General features: G+C 45.0%; 1 protein-coding gene across 5 annotated transcripts in view; it reads left to right on the forward strand.

The window, feature by feature from the left end:
* LOC309568544 (uncharacterized protein) overlaps positions 1-21,095 on the forward strand; it is a 228,678-nt gene that overhangs the window by 190,461 nt on the left and 17,122 nt on the right. The window lies entirely within an intron of this gene.

Consider the following 21,095-nt stretch of genomic DNA (forward strand, 5'->3'; position numbering starts at 1 on the left):
AATCCTCTAATGGTTACACCTGTTCAGATGACATCAGGCTATGAGGGAATTTCCCCTCTCAAAAAAAAAAAAAAAAAAACCTGACAAGTCTTAAGCATTCCTACATTTCCAACTTTTTATATACTGTATCTATGTTGTGCTTTTGGTGTATTCAGGAAAGTGGGCTGTGTGGTTTTTGTTTTGTTTTTTCTTCCTTAAAACAGTTTTGAGTAAGGCCCTGTTCACACCTGAACATTTTTCAGCTCGTAAAACGCTCATCTCTGAAGTCTCAAAACACCCAACAAACAAAATCCCATTCATTTTAATGGCCCCTGTTCACATATGAGCGATTTTGTCCCTGTAGCAAAACGCCTGAAGATCAAAAAAGTACATGAGCTTCTTTTTTGGCAGATTACAAGCATTCAATGAATTCCTCCAAACACCTGCAAAAAATGCCTGAAAATTATACGCTCAGGTGTGAATGGAGCCTTAATGAGTTTGGCTTGGTGTACATATGTGGCTTTGTAAAACTAAAATAGCCAACTCGTTTCAGGACTTCTGAGCTCTCCTTCAGGGCTAACAAATTTTGTGCTGCATGTACAAGGTTTGTAAAGAGTGGCTCTTCTGTGTGGCAGATATCTGTACATACCAATTCAGAACCAAATCTCCTTTGGTACATAAATATTTGCCATATGAAATATATTTCAGCTGTGTATTTTAGCAAATTGGCTGGAGTTTTGGTTTAAATAAACGTCACCTACTTACCCTCCACCATTACCCTTATGGCAATGTTCTGCACAGTTATCAAAGAAACTCAGCCAGTGAATCCAGTGCTGTCTTGCTGTGATCCAGTGCACCCCTGTCACAAGCAGAGTAACGTGCCGCCATCTTTGTTGCTGATGGAATCAAGTGCACAACACCTCTTCTTGGTTCAGGCAGCCTGGCTCCTTGATGCCAGGCATGCCCTCTTCCAGTTGCATGAATAAAACCTGCAGCATCATGTGAAATGTGAATCTCCAGAGGCTTCAGAGCAGGGTAGACCTTATTGTTCCCTTAAGATGGCGGCAGGGGGTGGAGCAGACAGAACAATGGAGAAATAAATAAGCAAAAATAAAGTTGTAATTTTAGATTGTGGTGGTGGGCTGAGCAGTGATGCCTAATGCTTCTTGCGGGTGAAGGTCCACTTTAAACTCAAATGTTGGTAGAAGCCAGCTTTGCCTATCTTGGTTTGAAGAACTACTCTGGGATCCCAGGACAGCTGACCAGTTGACCGCCGATAAAGGGAAAGATTGTTTAGATTGGCAGAGCTCTTAGAGTAATGGCCCATACACACGATCAAAAAATTGTATGAAAAAGACCGCTTTCAAAGCGATCATACAATATTCTGATGGCTAGTGCGTAGCTTTCAAGAGCCGATCATGACAGTTCATCCCATATTATCCGATGGGACAAGCACAAACCTTTTGTTAAATCAGTGCAGTTGTCATTCAAAAATACAATACAAATACACTACAACACATTCCATCACTTAAGAATTTTTTTTCTGTCGTACGAGAATTTTCTTAACATTGGTAAACTTTCATTTTCTAGATAAAGACTAGCATGCAAAAAAAGATGATTATTCATCCGATAATCTCATCTTGTAGCAATGTTTCCAGGCCTTGGGCCGGAGGTGGGCCTGCCATCAGTACCGGTAACACTTCCAACACATTTAAGTTGTGAACCCAGGGGTGAGAAATGAAACAATGACCATTCCGGCATCTTGGTTTGTTTTGTTGTATATTGCGGATGGGAGTAGGGAATGAGTGGGATACTCCTCAGGCTCGTCTAGGCTTAACTGGGACTTTGTACAAAAATGTTCACTAGCGCTGTCTTGGGGCCAGCTGGATGCCGACCAGCACTTCCTGACGCTTGCAAATACTGCTTGGCTGAATTAGTGCTGGAACCTCGACGTTAACTTGTTAACTCAGAAGATCCAGGACTGTAGAACTCTTGACTCCTGACACTCAATTTAGCTCAAGTCACTGAACGGCTCCATCCAACCCTTCACTGGCTGAGGTAGCTCCTTTTCACTACTTGTGCTGCTGCAACTCTTAACTCTTTACACTGCACACTGACTCTTCAGGGTCCAACCACTGGTGCCCCCTTTACACTTCAGGGTCCTCTGAGTAATTACCCCCTTTATAGCTAGCTGACTCCTGGATCCCTGGAACCTTCTCTGGAGTGGTCCCCTCTACACTTGGCAGACCCTTAGGGGCAGTTCACACAGTACTCACGACCTTGGCAGGCTTTCCTGGAACTGGACCCCTCTTCCTCCACTGGTCCTCTGCACACCGGATCCCCTCTGCAGCTCAACTTAGCACTCTCTGGATTCCCAGGCAGCCATCTGGAACACCTAAACCTTCTGACAGGAGGAGAGACAGCCGTACTCTGCTTCCAGCAAAAGACGCTGCATCATGCGTTCCCTCAAAACTTATACCCAGAATCCTCTGCGGCAGAATCTGCCTTCTGGGGTAGATACAAACCTGAGTGTGTCTCTGATTGGGTTTCCTCCACTGCCCAATGAGAATCCTCCCATGGAGCCAGTGGGGAGACTCCCCTCTCAGCAGACACACCTGGGAGACATCACAGCCAGCTGAAATCATGGCCCTGCTGTTAGGCAGCCAAGGCCCGTTATACTTTTACCTAGCACCTACCACATTGTAGGGTGCTACAATGTGTACCAGACATAACTGATCACTTTTTAATGCATCCTCTGGGCATTTTGTAAATCCATACAAAGGACTTTAACCGGTTGCCGACCGCCGCAAGTACATATACTGCGGCGGTCAGCCCTGGCCGGTACGTCACTAGCCTGGGAGTCAATAGCGGGCGAGCGTGCGCCGCCGGAGCCGCGCTCCCGCCTCGGCCCGTTCACGGACACCTCCGTGCGTGTGACCGGCGGACCCGATGTCCGCCGGTCACTCGCGATCGTCCGCTGTGAAGGGAGAAAGGCAGGCGGCTAATGTAAACAAAGCCGCCTGTCATTCTCCCCTGTGTAAAAGCACTGATCTAACGGTCCTGCTATGTATAAATGTGATCTGTGCTGTTACACACACACACACAGACACATCCCCGCACAGTAAGAATCACGCCCCTAGAGACACAGTCACTGCATCTCTAATAAAGTTAACCCCTTCCCTGCCAGTGTCATTTTTACAGTAACAGTGCATATGTATAGCACTGATTACTGTAGTAATGTCACTGGTACCCCCCAAAAGTGTAAAAAATGTCAGTCAAGGGTCCGATCTGTCCGCCGCAATATCGCAGTCCCACAAAAAAAAAAATCGCAGATCGCCGCCATTACTCGTTAAAAAAAAAAACAACAAAAATGACAAAAATCTTTCCCTTGGTTAGTAAACGCAATAACTTTTACGCAAACCAATCAAAATACGCTTATTGTTTTTACGCTTATTTATTATCAGAAAATAAATTGGCCAAAAATTAAAAAAAAATTTAGATTTTTACATTTTTTTTTTTTTGGGGAATTTCATATAAAAAAATGTGAAAAATATTGTTGTTATTGCAAAATTGTCGCACTTTTTTTTTGATTATAGCGCATGATCAAAAAATCACACAGGTGATCAAATACCACCAAAAGAAAGCTCTATTTGTGGGAAAAAAAGGACGTCAAATTCGTTTAGGTACAGCGTTGCACGACCGCGCAATTGTCCGTTAAAGTCACGCAGTGCCGAGTCGCAAAATACCCCCTGGTCAGAAAGGGGGTAAAATCTTCCAGGGCTTAAGTGGTTAAAGGGCAGTATTGTGACTACTGAGGAGTCACAAGGCCCTCTGTAGTTCAGGAAATATAATACCATCTTCCTTTTAGCTTTTGTTTGGTTGACTGCTTGATTATTCCCTTATACATGAAGCAGGGTACATGTGACAAAAGGGGTCCAGCCTCAGCAAAGGAGGCATTGTACCGCCAGGGCACCCTGAAGTTTAAATACAGTTCTACCCGCAGAGATCATGTGTGTCAATTTCCACTAGATTTCTTTCTTTACATAAAGGAATGTGTGTGCCCCCTTCAATAATAAAATTACACAGCCCAGTAGGTATAATTAATAATGGTTTTCCTCAGGGCCGAGAATGACTGAAGTGGAAATATTTTCCTGCTTTGTTTTGGACTCTCGGCACAATCTCTTCACCTCCGATAACCTTTGTGCCTGTCATATTTTCATCATATGGTCCTTTGGGCTGATTCTCTTTTGAATTTGAAGGTAAGGCTTCACTGTGCACATTATCATGCATCGCAGCTCCCTCGCCTAACAAGTCTTATTCCAAACACGTTGCAGTTTCTGTGTGCGTTCAGAAGTGACAGCGCACATCTGGGCTGATTCCTCGGCTCTGAACGTCTTGCTGTCACCATGAAAAGAGGAAGGCGCCTGCTAGGAAGCCCTCAGCCTGCAGGAGGGGATCCATTGTATCACAAGGCAGCATTAACCCTGAAACCGCATAGACTCGTGTCAATCATTTTTTTTTTTTTGTAAGTAAATTGAATGGTGGTCTCCCCAACTTGTAAAATTATTCAAGACCCCAGTGTTAGAAGGGTGAACCCCAACTGGGTGACAGTTTTCTAAAGCATTGTGCAGCATAAATCCATTTCTTTAAATAGAATTCTTGTTTTCACCTTTTTTCATCCTTTGTTGCATCTCGGTGTTACTGATCTCCAGGTAAACCTTTACTGACAGTCTGACTACATAACTCCAGTGATGGCTGCATGGCATTTCTCAGGGGAGGTTTTCTGATGGTGACAATAGTAGACCATGTCTGTATATTGTGCATTGAAACAGCCGGCCACCATTGGAAACCCATGTGACAACAGATGCAAAACTAAGAAATGGGAAGAGTGCGTTGCCACCTGATAACATGGGGTGGCTAATAGTTAATTGGCAGGTATTATTTTAATAAAAAGTGTAAAGCCCCGTACACACGTACCGATCGTCGGCCGAACGATCGGCCGTCTTTTGTCCAGGGCTGTCGTGTCTGTTGAAAACTGCAAAAGACTGCACACGAATTTTGTCGGCCAACAACAGCCGACTGCAGAAGTGATGTCATTTGATGGTTAACTTTCCGTGTCTTTTTTCTTTTCTGAGCATGCCCAGTCTAGCAAATCTGCTGTCTGTCGGCCGAAATCTGTACTGACTGGCGAACAATCGGCCGTTCTGGTGTTGGCCAACAAAAATTTTAATGCCTGCACGACAGATTCTGTTCGGCCGAAAATGCGCTGTCGGAAGCATCATACTAACAAGCCTACAATCGGCCGATCGGTCGTCGGCCGAATATTTACAGCCGACAATCGGTACGTGTGTACAGGGCTTAAGAATTTTATTTGCAATAATTAAAAATGGCATCCCTCCTGGATCTCACACCTAAACATGGCAACATTATCTGCTCCATCAGATATTTCATACGCACTCCTCCCAAAATCATGCAGCCTAAGCAAATACAACAACAATGTTGCGGTTATGCTATTGTTGACTTTTTTAAACTACTCACCTGTATCACTGACGGGTGTAGAGAGCAGCGGCGCACATCTTTCGCATGAAAGGGAGGACATACGATCCAATGGCAGAGCTAAACAAATGTCCAAAAGCGAATGGTTTTTAATCCTAAAATGTAATCCTAGAAGAAAAGTCAACCTGTTTCTGGAATCACCTTTCCCTCATCAGGGATACAAAAAGTATAAATAGGTCATAAATATCAATGGTCATGGATATAAAAATGAAATACACAAGTAAAAATTGTTTGCCATTCAGACTAAAAACGTAAGAGCCTGGCTTCATCTTGTCTGTACTTTGCAAGATGGCAATACCCAATGAAAAAATAACTGGGTCCCAGGGGCCAGACTACTGATGTATAGACTGGGGAGTTATTTTCAAAGTGCAAACTTCATATCTGGCAGGAGTTTCTGTAAACCTTAATTGCATTTAATATAGCTAATTTGTATCAGCCCCCAGTAATCCACTATAGAGCAGCAATCAGGCAGAGGAGGGCAGCAATATTAGTTAAACCAGGCTATAATGGTATTCTACATTGCGGTCAGTCTACCATTATGAAGATGCATACAGGAGGGGAGGGCACCAGTATGATTTCAACAATACACGGATTCCTCATTGTCCCATCAGGAGAACTAGATGTAAAGGTAAATCTCCCCGTTGAGAATACAGCAATAAAATCTTGACAAAAGCTCTAAGCCTTCCCCCTTTTTATTTGGCCTGGGTTGGGCTCTAATGGCACAATGTTAACAGAATTAATTCAAGTTTTTTAAAAACTTGTTGTATATCCCCCTTATTTTGGCCATGTATGAGCACATGACAATGTTATTATTTGCCCATTAATATACATGCTGTGCTTCCTCTAAATAAAAGGAGCAATCCCACTGTGGATTCTAATCTTTCAGTGAAGTATCAGTCATGACACCCATTTCAGGTGACTTATCCTATACAATGTTATGTCTCAGAAAAGGGGAAAGCGGAAAAAAAAACTCAGTACAGTGCCTTTAAAAAAAAAAACGTATTTATACCCCTTAAAATTTTTACTAAGGTTCTCTAACAAACTTCTGAGGGCTTCACAGGACAGCTGTATTTATACTGAGACTAAATAAAACACAGGTGGCCTCTATTTACTAATTAGGTGACTTCTGAAGGAAGTTGGTTCAACTAAATTTTAGTTAGGGGTTTTAGAGTAAAGGGGGCTGAATACAAATGCATGCCACGCTTTTCAGATATTTGTAAAAAATGTATTAAACTATTTATAATTTTCCTTTCACTTCACAATTATGTGCCACTTTGTGTTGGTCTATCACATAAATCCCAACCTGACAATGTGGAAAATTTCAAGGGGTATGAATACTTTTTCAAGGCACTGTAAATCGCTTCAATACATGTAGTGTTTTTAACCGGATGTTTTTTGCGGACCAACTACCGCCCCCCCCCCCCCCCCCGCAATGTACTGCGAATGGGCAGCCCATACAGGCAAAGCCACATACTGGTACGTTGCTTCTGGTCTCTGGGTTTAGGACATGCGCATGCATGCTGCCCTACCAACATCTGCTGTGATTGTACACAGTGGGAGTCTGTCACTGGGTCCCAGCCAATGATTAATGGCCAGGACCTGCTGATTAGCGGTGTTCAATGACAGCCCAAAATCCTATGTTGACAATCAACACAGGGCACTGTAAAGAGGGAATGATCTCTGTTTCTTATCCCTGCAAAGCAGGGATAAGAAACAAAGAGATCTTTAGTAAAACTTGGCACACAATACACACAATAATGCTTATTAGGTACACATTGCACCCCTTCATTTACCTGAGAGGTTAACCTCTTCCCAGCCAGTGCCATTAGTACAGTGGACGTGTATAGTATTAGCACTAATCACAGGTCAGCAGGGGTGGTCCAACAGGGGAAAACTAGGTATCTGGAAATGCTACACATGTCTTCACCTCACTGCTGGTCCTTGGTGCTGGGTGTTTTCACTCCCTGCACATGGGATTTTGGCACTTTTTTGCAGGTAGAAGGCACAGGCTCATCATCCAGCCCAGCTGCCAGAAGCCTGTAAAACTCTTGAGCTACCAAAAGCTGCATTGAGTGGTACCAACATGCTTGGGACAGTATGCACCCGGGAATGAATGCCCAGAACACAAGAAGTCTGCAGTCCAGACATTCGTCCCTGGGTGCATACTGCCCTAAATGTTATTACTAGTACCATTCTATGGGCACCGTTCAGCCGCAGCAACTTTCAGCCTTTTCTGTGCGCACAAAAACGCCATAATCCTATGCACAAGAGCCAAACTCTTGGTGTGGCTATAGTCCTATTGTGATATGCAGTCTCACTGAGCAGCAATGAGGTACGGGAAGGTCGGGGCCTATACTCCATATTTGGAGCTGCAGCAGATGTATGCATAATCAAGCATGTCCTGTCTCTGTGCCTCACTAGTGTCTAATGCTGGCCATACACTATACGAAAAATCGTCCGAAATACGGTCATGTGGACAGTTCTTTTGTTTTTCGGCCAGTAAATAGGCACAAATCGGTAATTGGTTGTGACGTTTTTGAGACGAAAAAACAAAGGACAAGTTTGGAAATTTTCTGCCGAACAAACAATAAATTGAAAAGTAATGTGTTTCTTGCACTAGGTATATGTGAAAAAAAAAAATGGATTTTTGTAAGATCTTACCGTAAAATCCTTTTCTCTTAAGCTCATTGACAGACGTAGTCTTCTTGATTCTCAAGAGCTGGGTTATGTTGTCTCCGCAGGAGTAGGACTAGGCAGAAAGACAAAACGTTCTGGCTCCACCTTAGGGGCAGTCCCTGAGGGTATATCCTCCCTCTCTCTGCTACAGGGAATCAGTTCTGTTTTAAAGCAGTACAGAGAATTTAACCCAACCCAACTCAATGATAGAGGGGCGGGTACTACGTCTGTCAATGAGCTTAAGAGAAAAGGATTTTACGGTAAGATCTTACAAAAATCCATTTTTCTCTATCGCTCATTGACAGACGTAGTCTTCTTGATTCTCAAGAGCTGGGACATCCAGAAGCAGTGCCACAAAATGAGGGGTGGGATTGACAGAATCAAAATCCAATCTAGAAGGCCCAACCGGAGCCAACCAGAAGTATCAAAGGACTCATCTAGAAAACAGATGAGACCTACCCCACAAATCCTCGAGGTAGACCAACAGTCTCCTCAAACAGTGGCCTGCAGGAACCTTGCGGCCAGAAGAGGCATCTGACGATGCCATCACATAAACCTTATACAATATTGTAAAGGTATGAACCGACTACTAAACAGTCGCCTTGAAAACCTGAACCACTGACGCCTGATGGCGGAAGGTCCAGGAAACTCTAAGCGCCCGAGTAGAATGTGCCTTAACAGGGAACGGGGGATCCCGACCCTTAGATAAAATAAGCCTATACCACCGTCTGTCTGATCCATCCAAAGATGGTCGCAGCAGAACAGGCAACCCCTTCTTAGGGCCATCCGTGATCACAAACAGTGAATCCGTCTTACAAATTGAATCCGTAGTATTCAAGTATATCCTGATCGCCCAAACTACATCCACGGAATGCCATGCAAATTCTCGAGGATGATTGGGCTAAGGACATAGGAAGGACAATACACTGTCCTTATTCAATGAAACTTTGAAACCACCTTAGAAGGAAGGATGGATTCGGATGAAGAACAACCTTATCCCTATGAACCACCAGATCTGGGGAACAACAGGATAATGCAGCCAGTTCTGACACCCTGCGTGCAGAAGTGATAGCCACCAAGAAGACCACCTTCTGGGATAAAGTAGGCAAGGGAATCTCCCTGATATTTTCAAAGGGAGGTGTCTGAAGAACCGACAGCACCAAATTAAGATCCCAGGATGGTAACGGCGCGTGCACTGGCAGAGCCAGGTGTCGCACCCCCTGGATGAAATTCCGCACCAAGGAATGAGTAGACAAAAGCTTCTGAAAGAAGATAGCAAATGCTGAAACCAGACCCTTGATAACACTCAAGGCCAGCTTCTGCTCAACTCCCTGTTGCAGAAAGCCAATATTCGGACTACCGAATAAAGATGTAGATGGAACCCAAGGGATTCACATCACACAATATAAGACTTCCATGTACGATGATAATCTTTCTGGAAGTCGCTTTCCTTGTTTTAACTAGAGTAGGAATAACTGAAGCTGACAATCCCTTGTCCTTCAGCACCTGGGTCTCAATAACCAGGCCGTTTAAACCCAGCGATCGTAAAGCAGGATGGAAGATCGGTCCCTGAGACAGTAGATCCTCCCTGAGAGGAAGTCTCCACGGGACGTCCGCCATCAGTCTGACCAAGTCGGCGTAACAAGCTCGACGAGGCCAGTCCGGAGCTGCCAGGATTACTGGAATTCCTTCCTCCTCTATCTTGCGAAGAAGTCTTGGCAGTAACCCAAGAGGAGGGAAGGCATACATTAGCTGGTATTGCCCCCACGGGGCGATCAGTGCGTCTGCGGTTTCTGCTAGAGGATCGCGGGAGCGAGCCACGAATCTCTGAACTTTCCTGTTGAATCGAGATGCCAACAGATCCATATCCGGGGTGCCCCATCGTAGGCACAACTGGTGGAAAACGTCTGGATGGAGGGACCATTCCCCCTGATCCAGAGTCTGACGGCTGAGATAATCTGCCTGCCAATTCTCCACCCCCGGAATGAACACCGCAGAGATTGCTGGAACAAATCGTTCCGCCCAGCGAAGAATGCAAGCCACTTCTTTGGCCGCTCGGACACTCTTGGTGCCCCCCTGGTGATTGACATAAGCCACGGCCGTGGCGTTGTCCGACTGGATCCGAACCGGGCTGCCCTGGAGCTGCTCGGCTCAGTGAATCAGACAAAGTCTGATCGCTCTCAGTTCCAATACATTTATCGGTAACCTGGATTCTTCCGGGGACCAAAGTCCCTGGACAGATAACTGACCGAGAATTCCTCCCCATCCGGATAGACTGGCATCCGTGGTCACTGTCGTCCAATATATTGGCAGAAATGACTTTCCCTGGCTGAGCATCGGAGACCGAAGCCACCAGACCAGAGACTCTCTGGTCTGTTTGCTCAATCGGATCTGATTGTCCAGGGATTCCGGATTCCGATTCCATCTGAGAGGAATCTCTTGCTGAAGAATTCGGGTATGGGACTGGGCAAATGGGACTGCTTCGAAGGAAGCCACCATCAACCCCAGACCCCTCATGCAAGTCCGAAGGGAAGACCAGCTGTTGGTGGACTGCTGATTGAATCTTTCGGAGTTTCCCTACCGGAAGAAAAAACTCTTGTCCTGACTGTGTCTAGAATTAGACCCAGATATTCGAGCCTCTGGGTGGGAACCAGAAATGACTTTTGCTGGTTCACCAGCCACCCGAATTCCTGTAAAGAAATCATAGTAATTTCTATGTTTTGTAGCAAGGTCTGAGGAGACTCTGCATGAAGCAGAAGATCGTCTAGGTAACCTAGAATCGATATGCCTCTTTGGCGCAGAAGTGCCAACATTGGGGCCAACACCTTCGTGAAGACCCGCGGAGCCGTGGCGAGACCGAGAGGTAACGCCACAAACTGATAGTGGTTCTCTTCTACGGAAAAACGTAGAAACCGCTGATGTCCTGCGAAAATGGGAATGTGAAGATATGCGTCCTAGATGTCTATGGACGCTAGGACATCCCCTGGATGCAGAAAGGCTGCTACTGTGCGAATGGACTCCATTCTGAATCTTCTTATGTAGACAAAAGAATTGAGTGCCCTTAAGTCCAGAATTGGACGCACTTTGCCCTCTTTCCTGGGTATTGTAAATAGGTTTGAATAAAAACCCCTGAAAGCGTTCTGTCCAAGGAACGTGGACTACCACTCCTTGTTGTAGTAAATCTGTGACTGCTCTCCACAGATCGTCTAAACGATCCGGGGATAGTCGGCTATTGGAAGGGAAGAATCGCGCCGGTGGGAGAGATCGAAACTCGATCTTGTACCCTGACCTTATGACTTCGCAAACCCATCTGTCCGGGATTCTGGAAAGCCATGGATCCGGGAACCGGCGAAGACGTCCCCCCACCCCAGTTATGGGTGGGGGGCACACCTTCAGGCTTTGGACGGTTTATCTTCAGGTCTAGAGGGGGCGGGCTTTTGCTTGCCCGACCAACGACCCCTGACGCCTCCTGCAGGAGCTTTGGAGGACTTAATTTTTTCACCCGCGGGACGAAAAAAAACCTCTTGTGAGCAGAAAAAGAAGGCCCTCGTCTTTGACGAGTTCCTTTACCTTTAAAATTTTGCGGTGAAAAGGTGCTCTTTCCACCCGTGAGATCCTTAATGATCTCATCTAAGTTGGCTCCAAATAGACGCTCTCCTAAAAAGGGGAAATTAGCCAATGCTTTTTTGGAACCTTGGTCGGCTAACCAACCTTTTAGCCACAGTGTACGCTTGAGAACCACCGCTGAGACAGATGCTCGTGCCAATAATGAAGTGGCGTCTAACGCCGCATCACACACAAACTGTAACCCCTGTATCATCTGTTCCAACAAATCTGATACCGCCTGAGGGACCTCTTCTAGGTCCCGGCGTAACCACTTGGTCCATACAGTTACAGCCTGCGAAACCAGACCAATAGCAATTATTGGTCTGAAAGCTGATCCAATCAAGGTAAACATGCTGCGAGACATAGCTTCTATCTTGTGATCCACTGGATCTTTAAAAGACGGAGCGTCTTCTAGAGGAATAACCGTGGCTTTATTCAATCTAGCAATTGGTGAATCCACCACAGGTGGTTCTGTCCATTTCTTAATGAGGGTTTCCTCAAACGGATAACGCCTGTTAATGCATTTAGAAATAGTAGAAATGCGTTTTGGCAGACTCCATTCTTCTTTGATTGGATTGCCAAAACATTTGGGCAATGGAAAAAACCTTCGCCACTAGATGCGTTTTTAGTCCCAAAAGGGATTTCAGTTTCAGCTATTTCTGACGGAATACCCTGTAATCTTAAGGTCTCTTGAACAGATACCATGAGTGCGTTTACCAACGCTTCCTCTCTGGCTATGGCTGATGCCGAAACATCCTCCTCACTGTCTGAAAAGACAGTACACGAGACACCAATACTAGATGAAGTACCTGCAACTGCAGAAATAGGCTCAGAGTCTGAATCCGAGGTTTCAGATAATAAGGGGTTAGGCGGGGGTCGCTTACTTGCGCCCTGTCCCTGACAAGCCACTTCCACCCGGGACACAAGCTTCCATAATAGCGGACAATGATTTAATCGTCAGTGGGGTGCTGGAGGATCCCGCAGACCCCTCGAGGGGATCCGGAGGAGATACATGAGTGGCAGGGTCCATGATAATTCAGGACACCTTTTGCCAGAAAACACAAAAAAATTTTTTTTTTTTTTTTTTAAATAAAAAAATACCTCTTCTTTTTTTTTTTTTTTTTTTTTTTTTTTTTTATGTGTCTCCCCCTAGCGCAATAGCGCCCCTCAGAGTACCTGCTTCTCGATCCCACAGAGAGAGAGAGGGACCCCCAAGGCTCACCAACCGATGCAGTGAAGTTTCCAACCAACTGCAGTCAGCGTCTGTCTTTACAGACTGGAAGGAGCTGTTGCTTTTTCCCGGGTAGAAGGACGTGGCTCCGCCCCCTGTGTACGCCTTCCGGCGTTCCCAGCTCTCCACGAGGTAGCTGGGGTCATGAAACATGGCCGCCCCCATATAGGAGACATTAGACTCCAAAAACATGGCGGCCGGCGTGACCTGAGGACATGCATGCACCTGGTCTACGGCAAAATGGCGGCGGACCGCAGAAATCGTTTTTCCCAGCACATCCACCTGCATCTCTGCTGAGTGGCGATTGATAGATCTACAGGAGATACACTACAAATAAGGTAGGATTATACCTCCTATGTCTGCTGTAATGCTACAGTCTGCTGGGTAGAGTGTTAGCTCTCAAACCAAGTCCACTTCCCACAAACACATACTGTATTTACAAGGGGGACTTTTAGTGTCAGATATATACTGACCATGTATGGAGGGGCCCATAATTCATACTGCCTCAAAACGAGGAAAGAAAAAAGGGAACGTTTACTCACCATACCGAACCGACAGGCACCCTCTCTTCACAATACCCTCTCCACCGGGGTGGGGGTTTGTGGACCACTCCGGACGCCTCGACTCTCAGGTTCCTGGCGTCCAAGCGAGACTTTTAACTCGCAAGGTCAGTCCCTCCACTGGGACTCCGTCGCGGCCGACCCAGCGCGGAGCTCTGGTCTGCACGCGCTCGTAGGCAGAAACCGGGGTGACCACTGGATCTCAACATCCAGCCCGTCGCCCGGCCCCGCATACTTACTTGAATGTGTCGCGGCCGACCAAGCGCAATGCAATGGTCTGCGCGCGCTCGTAGGCCGGCTGGGGTGACCACTAGTGTCGCCCAGTCCGGCGTTTTTTTTTTTTTTTTTTTTTTTGCTTGAAGATCTCACAGGAAAAACACTGGAGAAAAAACTACCTAAAAAATATTTCTTCTAAAGAAAAAATCTTGCCAGGACCAAAAAGATCCCAGCAAGGAGCTTAGGTCCTTACTCCTGACTAGACAGAAAAAAACTGATTCCCTGTAGCAGAGAGAGGGAGGATATACCCTCAGGGACTGCCCCTAAGGTGGAGCCAGAACGTTTTGTCTTTCTGCCTAGTCCTACTCCTGCGGAGACAACATAACCCAGCTCTTGAGAATCAAGAAGACTACGTCTGTCAATGAGCGATAGAGAAACAATTAATTTATGTCCATTGAACAATTTATCGGTCGTTACATGATGGCACAATCGTTTGCTCTCACGGCTGAGTGTTCGTTTTTCGAAAATTAGTTTGAACGATTTTTCGTATAATGTATGGCCAGCATTAGACATGTGCGAGCACCAGCTGCCCACTTTTCTGCCAACCCTGTTAATTGAATAACTTTGGAAATAAATCTAGTAGATTTTTTTTATAAAAAAATGTTTCTAAAGAGTGCATCCAATCTAAAAAAGGATCAGTAAATGGCTATTCACAAGGCATTTCTATTACTGAATTATGTTTTTCTTCACTCTTTTAAAGCTTTGCATTTTTACCTGTTTCATGCAAGCTTAGTTTTCTAAATCCAAATACCCAGTGTTGCTTTTCCAAATAAAAGTCCTTTGCTGAGCCCCATCGCTGTGTAGCATAAAGGGCTAGATCAAAGAGTTAGCTAGGAAATGTTGACTTGAGCCAAGTTACCTTCACGCATCCGAGCCCAGGAAGATTAGGACTGCACTCTGGTATTTTGCTCAGTGGAGAGAACAGCTGTGCAGCCTTGAATGTCTGGGAGGGTTTAATAGAGCTATAGCTCCCAGATCTGCTGCTTCAGCTACCAACTGTTAACTGTTTTGTCTCTCCAGAGGCCTCACTCTCTCACTTTCAAGCTTTTTTTTTTTTTAAAGGCATATCCAGATAAATGGTGTTACTAATATCTGGAAATGGGAAACATTTGAGCTGCCTTCCCTGTCAAAATTATTTAATGCATTATCTCCTCGTGCACCCATTGTCGCTGGATTGTACAGCAAAAGGTAGTGTTGTCAAAACTTCTAGAGACTGTAGACGAGACTTTGTGCCACTGCCCCGCCTCCTTCCTGTTCTGGGCTTCTAGGTCATACTGGTGACACCCGTGCTTTGCGCTCTCCCTCTGTAAGCCTTCAAAGTACCTCCTTTTTCTGTCTTAGGCCCCTTTCACACACTCCGTCCGTCGGACAGAGTCTGTTTTTCTCAGCGGGGGATCGATCCGCCGATCCCCCGCTGAGCAGGAGGATGACAGCTGTGTCTCTGCGCTGTGTGCGGAGACACAGCTGTCAGTTCCCCATACATCTCTATGGGGGAAATCGGATGGGAACGGACCGTAGGTCCGTTCTCATCCCATCCAATCCACTGGACGGATGGAAAATAGGGTTTCCATCCATCCAGATTTGACGGATCGGATGTCAGCGGACATGTCTCCACTGACATCCGATGCCCCATAGGGATGTATGGGGGGACTGTTCAGATCTGCCAAACAAACGGACAGGTGGATCTGAATGGTCCGCCTGTGTGAAAGGGGCCTAGGTCAGCATCCATCCATAAGGCTACTCTGTAGAATACCATCTCTTAACACCTCGAACCTTGAAGCGGTTGGGCTGATGCAGCAGAAGACCACACTAGGTGCCACTCCTGTCAGCGAAGAACAGTTCACACAGGCTCACCAAAATTGGACAATAGAAGATTGGAAAAACGTTGCCTGGTCCGATGAGTCTCTGATTTCAGCTGCGCATTTGGATGGTAGGATCAGAATTTGGCGTAAACAACCTGAAAGCATTGATCCATCCTGCCTTGTATCAACGGTTCAGCCTGCTGGTGTAATGGTGTGGGGGATAATTGTTGCCACACCTTGAGCCCCTTTGTATCAATTGAGCATTGTTTAAACACCACAACCTACCTAAGTATTGTTGCTGACCATGTCCATCCCTTTAACTAGTATACCCATCTTTTGATGGCTACTTCCATCATGTCCCAAAGCTCAAATCATCTCAAACTGGTTTCTTAAACTTGACAATGAGTTCGCTGTACTCCAATGGCCTCCACAGTCAGCAAATCTCAAACCAACTGCGCACCTTTTGGGAAGTGGTGGAACGGGAGATTCACATCATGGATGTGCAGCTGACAAATCTGTGTTATGCTATCATGTCAATATGGGTCATAATCTTCAGTTCTGAAGGCAAAAGGGGGTCCAACCCAGTACTAGCACATAGAGAGCTGGCAGCCTTAGGTCTGAGGGGGCAAGTCCAGTCAAGTGGCCTATTGAACCACCGAATCAGCTCCTCATCCATGCCCACCTACTTTTAAACCGGATATTGATATTCTGAAGCAAGACAAATATGATACAATGTGGTAACATCATTTAATGTTTATGGCAACAAAGGAGGTTTAACAAAAATAATGCATCAGCTCAGCCTCACCAGTGCCCATCAGCACAGCCTCACCAGTGCCCATCAGCACAGCCTCACCAGTGCCCATCAATGCAGCCTCACCAGTGCCCATCAATGCAGCCTCACCAGTGCCCATCAGCTTGGTCTCATTGGTGCAGCCTCACCAGTGTCCATCAATGCAGCCTCACCAGTGTCCATCAATGCAACCTCACCATGCCCATCAATGCAGCCTGATCATTGCCGATCAGCTCAACCTCACCAGTGCCAATTAATGCAGTCTGTTTAGTGCCCATCAATGCAGTGTTAGTGGTGCCTAACTAGTGCCCATCAGCTCAGCCCCATCAGTACAGCCTGACCAGTGTCCATCAATGCGGCCTGACCAGTGCCCATCAATGCAGCCTCACCTGTGTCCATCAATGCAGCCTGATCAGTGCCCATCAATGCAGCCTGTTTAGTGCATGGGGATTAGCGAGAGGAGATCGATTCTGGATTACACAGAACAGGGATCTCCCGCTTACCTGGCACAGCCGCAGTCCTACAAAGTCCCGCCTCATGGACTGGTTCCTATGATGGATGTCACCAGTGTTCTGTCTATCATGGGAGCCGGTCCAGGAGGCGGGACTTTGTATGACAGCGGCTGCCAGGTAAGCAGGAGATCCCTGCTCTGTTTTTTTCGGCTATGGCGCTCGCCTGTGGCCGTTCCTACTGCTCTTCTAAAAAGTGATCCACCTGTGGAATGCCGGTGTACCTCCAATACACAAGCCAAGCTTTTGTTGTGGTGTGGTCCCACTGACTCAATGATTGAGTGACAACAGGCACCATTTCCACCACTTCCAAAACTGTCTGCTGAGTTGCTACAGAAATGTGTACCCACTCAAGCGGCCATCATATCACTTTGAGGGGGCAGTAAAAATGTGGTTGAACGAAGCCATAAGTGCTAAATAAATATTGGACAATAAACGATAACTTTTAATTGCTCCACATTATTGGTATTGAGAGGCACGGGAAAATGATTATGTTCATTGCGTAAAAATGTATTTATTAAAAACTAGCAAAAACACAATATTTAGTGCTCTGCCCAGCACTAAGCACTAAGAAATAGAATGGCATGTAAACGTATGGAATGCTGTACCACAAGCACTTCCCACATCTTTGTGTGCAGCCTCCCCAATGCGTTTTGTCTTCCCAGACCTCCTTGGGGTGGCTCTCTAGGAACTCTGGCTGTGCTTCAGCTCTATGCCCTTTCATTCTCTGGTGTAGCATATGGTGGCTACATCACCAGTGGCCGTTTTTAAGTACCCTTATAGCACCATAATAGTGTAAATGGGCCCTGCATAAAGGGATGACCTACATATACTTTTCTAGCTTAGTAAGGGAAAGCTGTGTCTCCTCTGTGAAATCAATGGATGTGGGCACCGGTTCTCTGCCTGCTTGTAGATCTGGCATTTTCCTAAGGAAGTTTCTCTTTCCCAGAAGACTTGTGTAAAAGGCTTTTGAAGCAATTTACCGAAACAGGCTGATTCATAATTAAATATTAGCAAAGCTAACAAAGTTACAAACCTTATATTTAACTGTCATATCCTGTTTTTGCAAAACACGCAATGCTGAACTGTGGCTGATGGTTCAATCATGGGCACGGCTTTTGCATTTATCAGTTTTTCCTCCTGTATACAGTGTGAACAACAAAGTGTGGCTTCAAGGGGAATCTTTTCATAGAGAGGTCTTCTTAAAGCGAGTGTCATGGCTTTTAAATAATAATTAATTATTACATATTTTATATTTATTTTTTTACCTGACATATCTATTTTTAATAATTTACTATAAAATAATTTAACATTTAAGTCAGAATATAGGTTGTTCCTCTAAAGGCTTTTTAAACCACGCACTTTGAGCAGAATTTTGTTTAAGCTCTTCCGGACCGCCACATGCATATATACTGCGGCAGGCCATCCTGCATGAAATCACGTACCTGAATGTGATTTCTAATTCCAGGTCTAGGGCGCACGCTGTCCAATCACAGCAGGAGCCAATGAGCGGGGTCCAGTGGACCTGATGTTCGCTGCCACCCCGTGATCGTTCCCAAGAGAGGCAGAACAGTGGTCTGCCTATCTAAACTAGGCAGACCGCTGTTCTCTGAGGGGAAGATGGAAATCCTGTGTTTCTGCTGGGCAGGAACACAGATCTGTCTTCCCCCAGTCAAAACAACCCCCCCCCCCACAGTTAGAAAGCACTCCCTAGAAACACATAAAAACCTTTCATCACCCCTGATGTTAATCCCTTAACTGCCAGTGTCATGAATACCATGACCACGCATTTGTTTAGCACTGATCACTCTATTGGTGTCACTTAAGCCCCGTACACACGTACTGATCGTCGGCCGAATGATCGGCCGTCTTTTGTCCAGGGCTGTCGTGTCTGTTGAAAACTGCAAAAGACTGCACACGAATTTTGTCGGCCAACAACAGCCGACTGCAGAAGTGATGTCATGTGATGGTTAACTTTCCTTGTCTTTTTTTCTTTTCTGAGCATGCCCAGTCTTGCTAATCTGCTGTCTGTCGGCCGAAATCTGTACTGACTGGCGAACAATCGGCCGTTCTGGTGTTGGCCAACAAAAATTTTAATGCCTGTACGACAGATTCTGTTCGGCCGAAAATGCGCTGTCGGAAGCCTACAATCGGCCGAATATTTACGGCCGACAATCGGTACGTGTGTACGGGGCTTTAGTCTCTGATTTGTCCGCCATTATTGGTGTCACTTAGTCTCTGATTTGTCCGCCATTACTAGTAGAAAAGTACATGTTGCAGTTCCACTAAAAATCGCTGATTGCCACCATTACTAGTAGAAAAAATAAAAAATTCCATAATTATATCCCAAAGTTTGTAGACCTTTAAGTTTTTTGTGCAAACCAATTAATATACGCTTAGTTGGATTTTTTTTTAACAAAAACCTATAGCAGAAAACACATTGGCCCAAATTGATGAAGAAATTTAGATTTATTTATTTTACTTTTTTTTTTTTTTTGGATCGGTTTTATAGCAGAAAGTAAAAAAATAAATATATATATATATATATATATATATATATATATATATATATATATATATATATATATATATATATATAATTTTTTAATCAAAATTGTCGGCCTTTTTTTGTTTATAGCGCAAAAATTAAAAACCACAGAGGTGACCAAATACCACCAGAAGAAAGCTCTATTTGTGGGGGGAGCCCTAAATTTTATTTGGGTACAGTTAAAGTAAAGCAGTGCCGTATTGCAAAAAATGGCCTGGTCATGAAGGTGGGGGGGAGTTTATAAAGCTTCCGGGGCTGAAGTGCTTAAATTCAGGAGCAAAAATGTATTTTATTGCAGATCACCAGTCCTCCTATGTGGTGTCTTCATTCGATTTTTTTTTTTTTTTTTTATTTGACATTGTGGTCCCACCACTCTATCGGTCACAGGGCGACAATGCTTGTTCAAAGGATGCTATGAGCTCAATGGATTTCTGCTAGGATCAACAGCTACTTTTGTACTCAAACAGATCTAACAATATAAGAGAAGTTCATCTTGTTGGGATTAATGGATGCACAATGGTATACATTCACAGTTGTAGGTATATGCATCGCAGTAAGATGCTGGGTGTATGTTACAAAGCACTTCAGGGTCATCTCACTTCATGTTAAAATAGTCTGCAGTTGTTTGATGTTCTGAGATTTTTGCATGGAGGGAGGTCTTATCCTTTCAGAGTATTAAATCTCTTAAGCCTAGTACACACGCAACGATTATCTGCCGACCGATCGTCCGTCTTTTGTCCAGAGTTGTTTTGTTGGTTGGAATGTGCCTAGACTGCACACGAATTTTCTCGCCCAACAAAATTCTACTTCAGAAGTGATGTCGTGTGTTGGTTTGCTTTCTTTGTGTTTTCTTCTCTGAGCATGCCCAGTCTTGCTCAATAGATTTTTCCCTGTCGAAATCTGTACTGACTGCACGAAAATCGGCCGTGTTTTGACGGAGGACAAAAATTTTATAGCCTGCACACCAGATTTTTTTTCGGCCGAAAAGTCTGAGTCGGTTGTCGGAAGCATCATACTAACAAGCCGAAATCGGCAGATCTGTCGTCGGACGAAAATTCCCTGCCGATTTTCGACGCGTGTGTACGAGGCTTAACAATGCAGGGTTCTTTATTACGTTGTTTTAGGCTTTTATTTATTTTTTTTCTCCTTTTGTCTTCATTCTAAGCTCTATTATACGCTTTGCCCAAAAGTCGTGTTCCTCTAAGCACAATTTGCTCTGATTACGCACTCTCGTAATTGATGGAAGCACAGCCATCAAATTGTTTGAACTCCCCCTGCTAGTGGTTCAGTTCTGTCAGAACTCATTTACGTCTTTTCTTTTATTATGGGTCTTGGGAGGCATGCAGCTATTTTTGACTGGCATTCTGGATGAGGCTTATTGCACAGTTTTATAGGCAAATACAAAGTAACATCTACAGGACGTTGCTGTTATATGCCATTATATTGTGCATCTAAATATATGCCTGACCCCATGAAAAGTGAATATTATACTATAATTGTTTAGGAAATGCTGTTAAAATGCTGAATTGTCATTGAATGAACAATGAAGCATTCACAGATGT

The sequence above is a fragment of the Pelophylax lessonae genome (genome assembly GCF_965119305.1).
Source record: "Pelophylax lessonae genome assembly, chromosome: 12".
In the NCBI taxonomy this organism is placed as follows: Eukaryota; Metazoa; Chordata; class Amphibia; order Anura; family Ranidae; genus Pelophylax; species Pelophylax lessonae.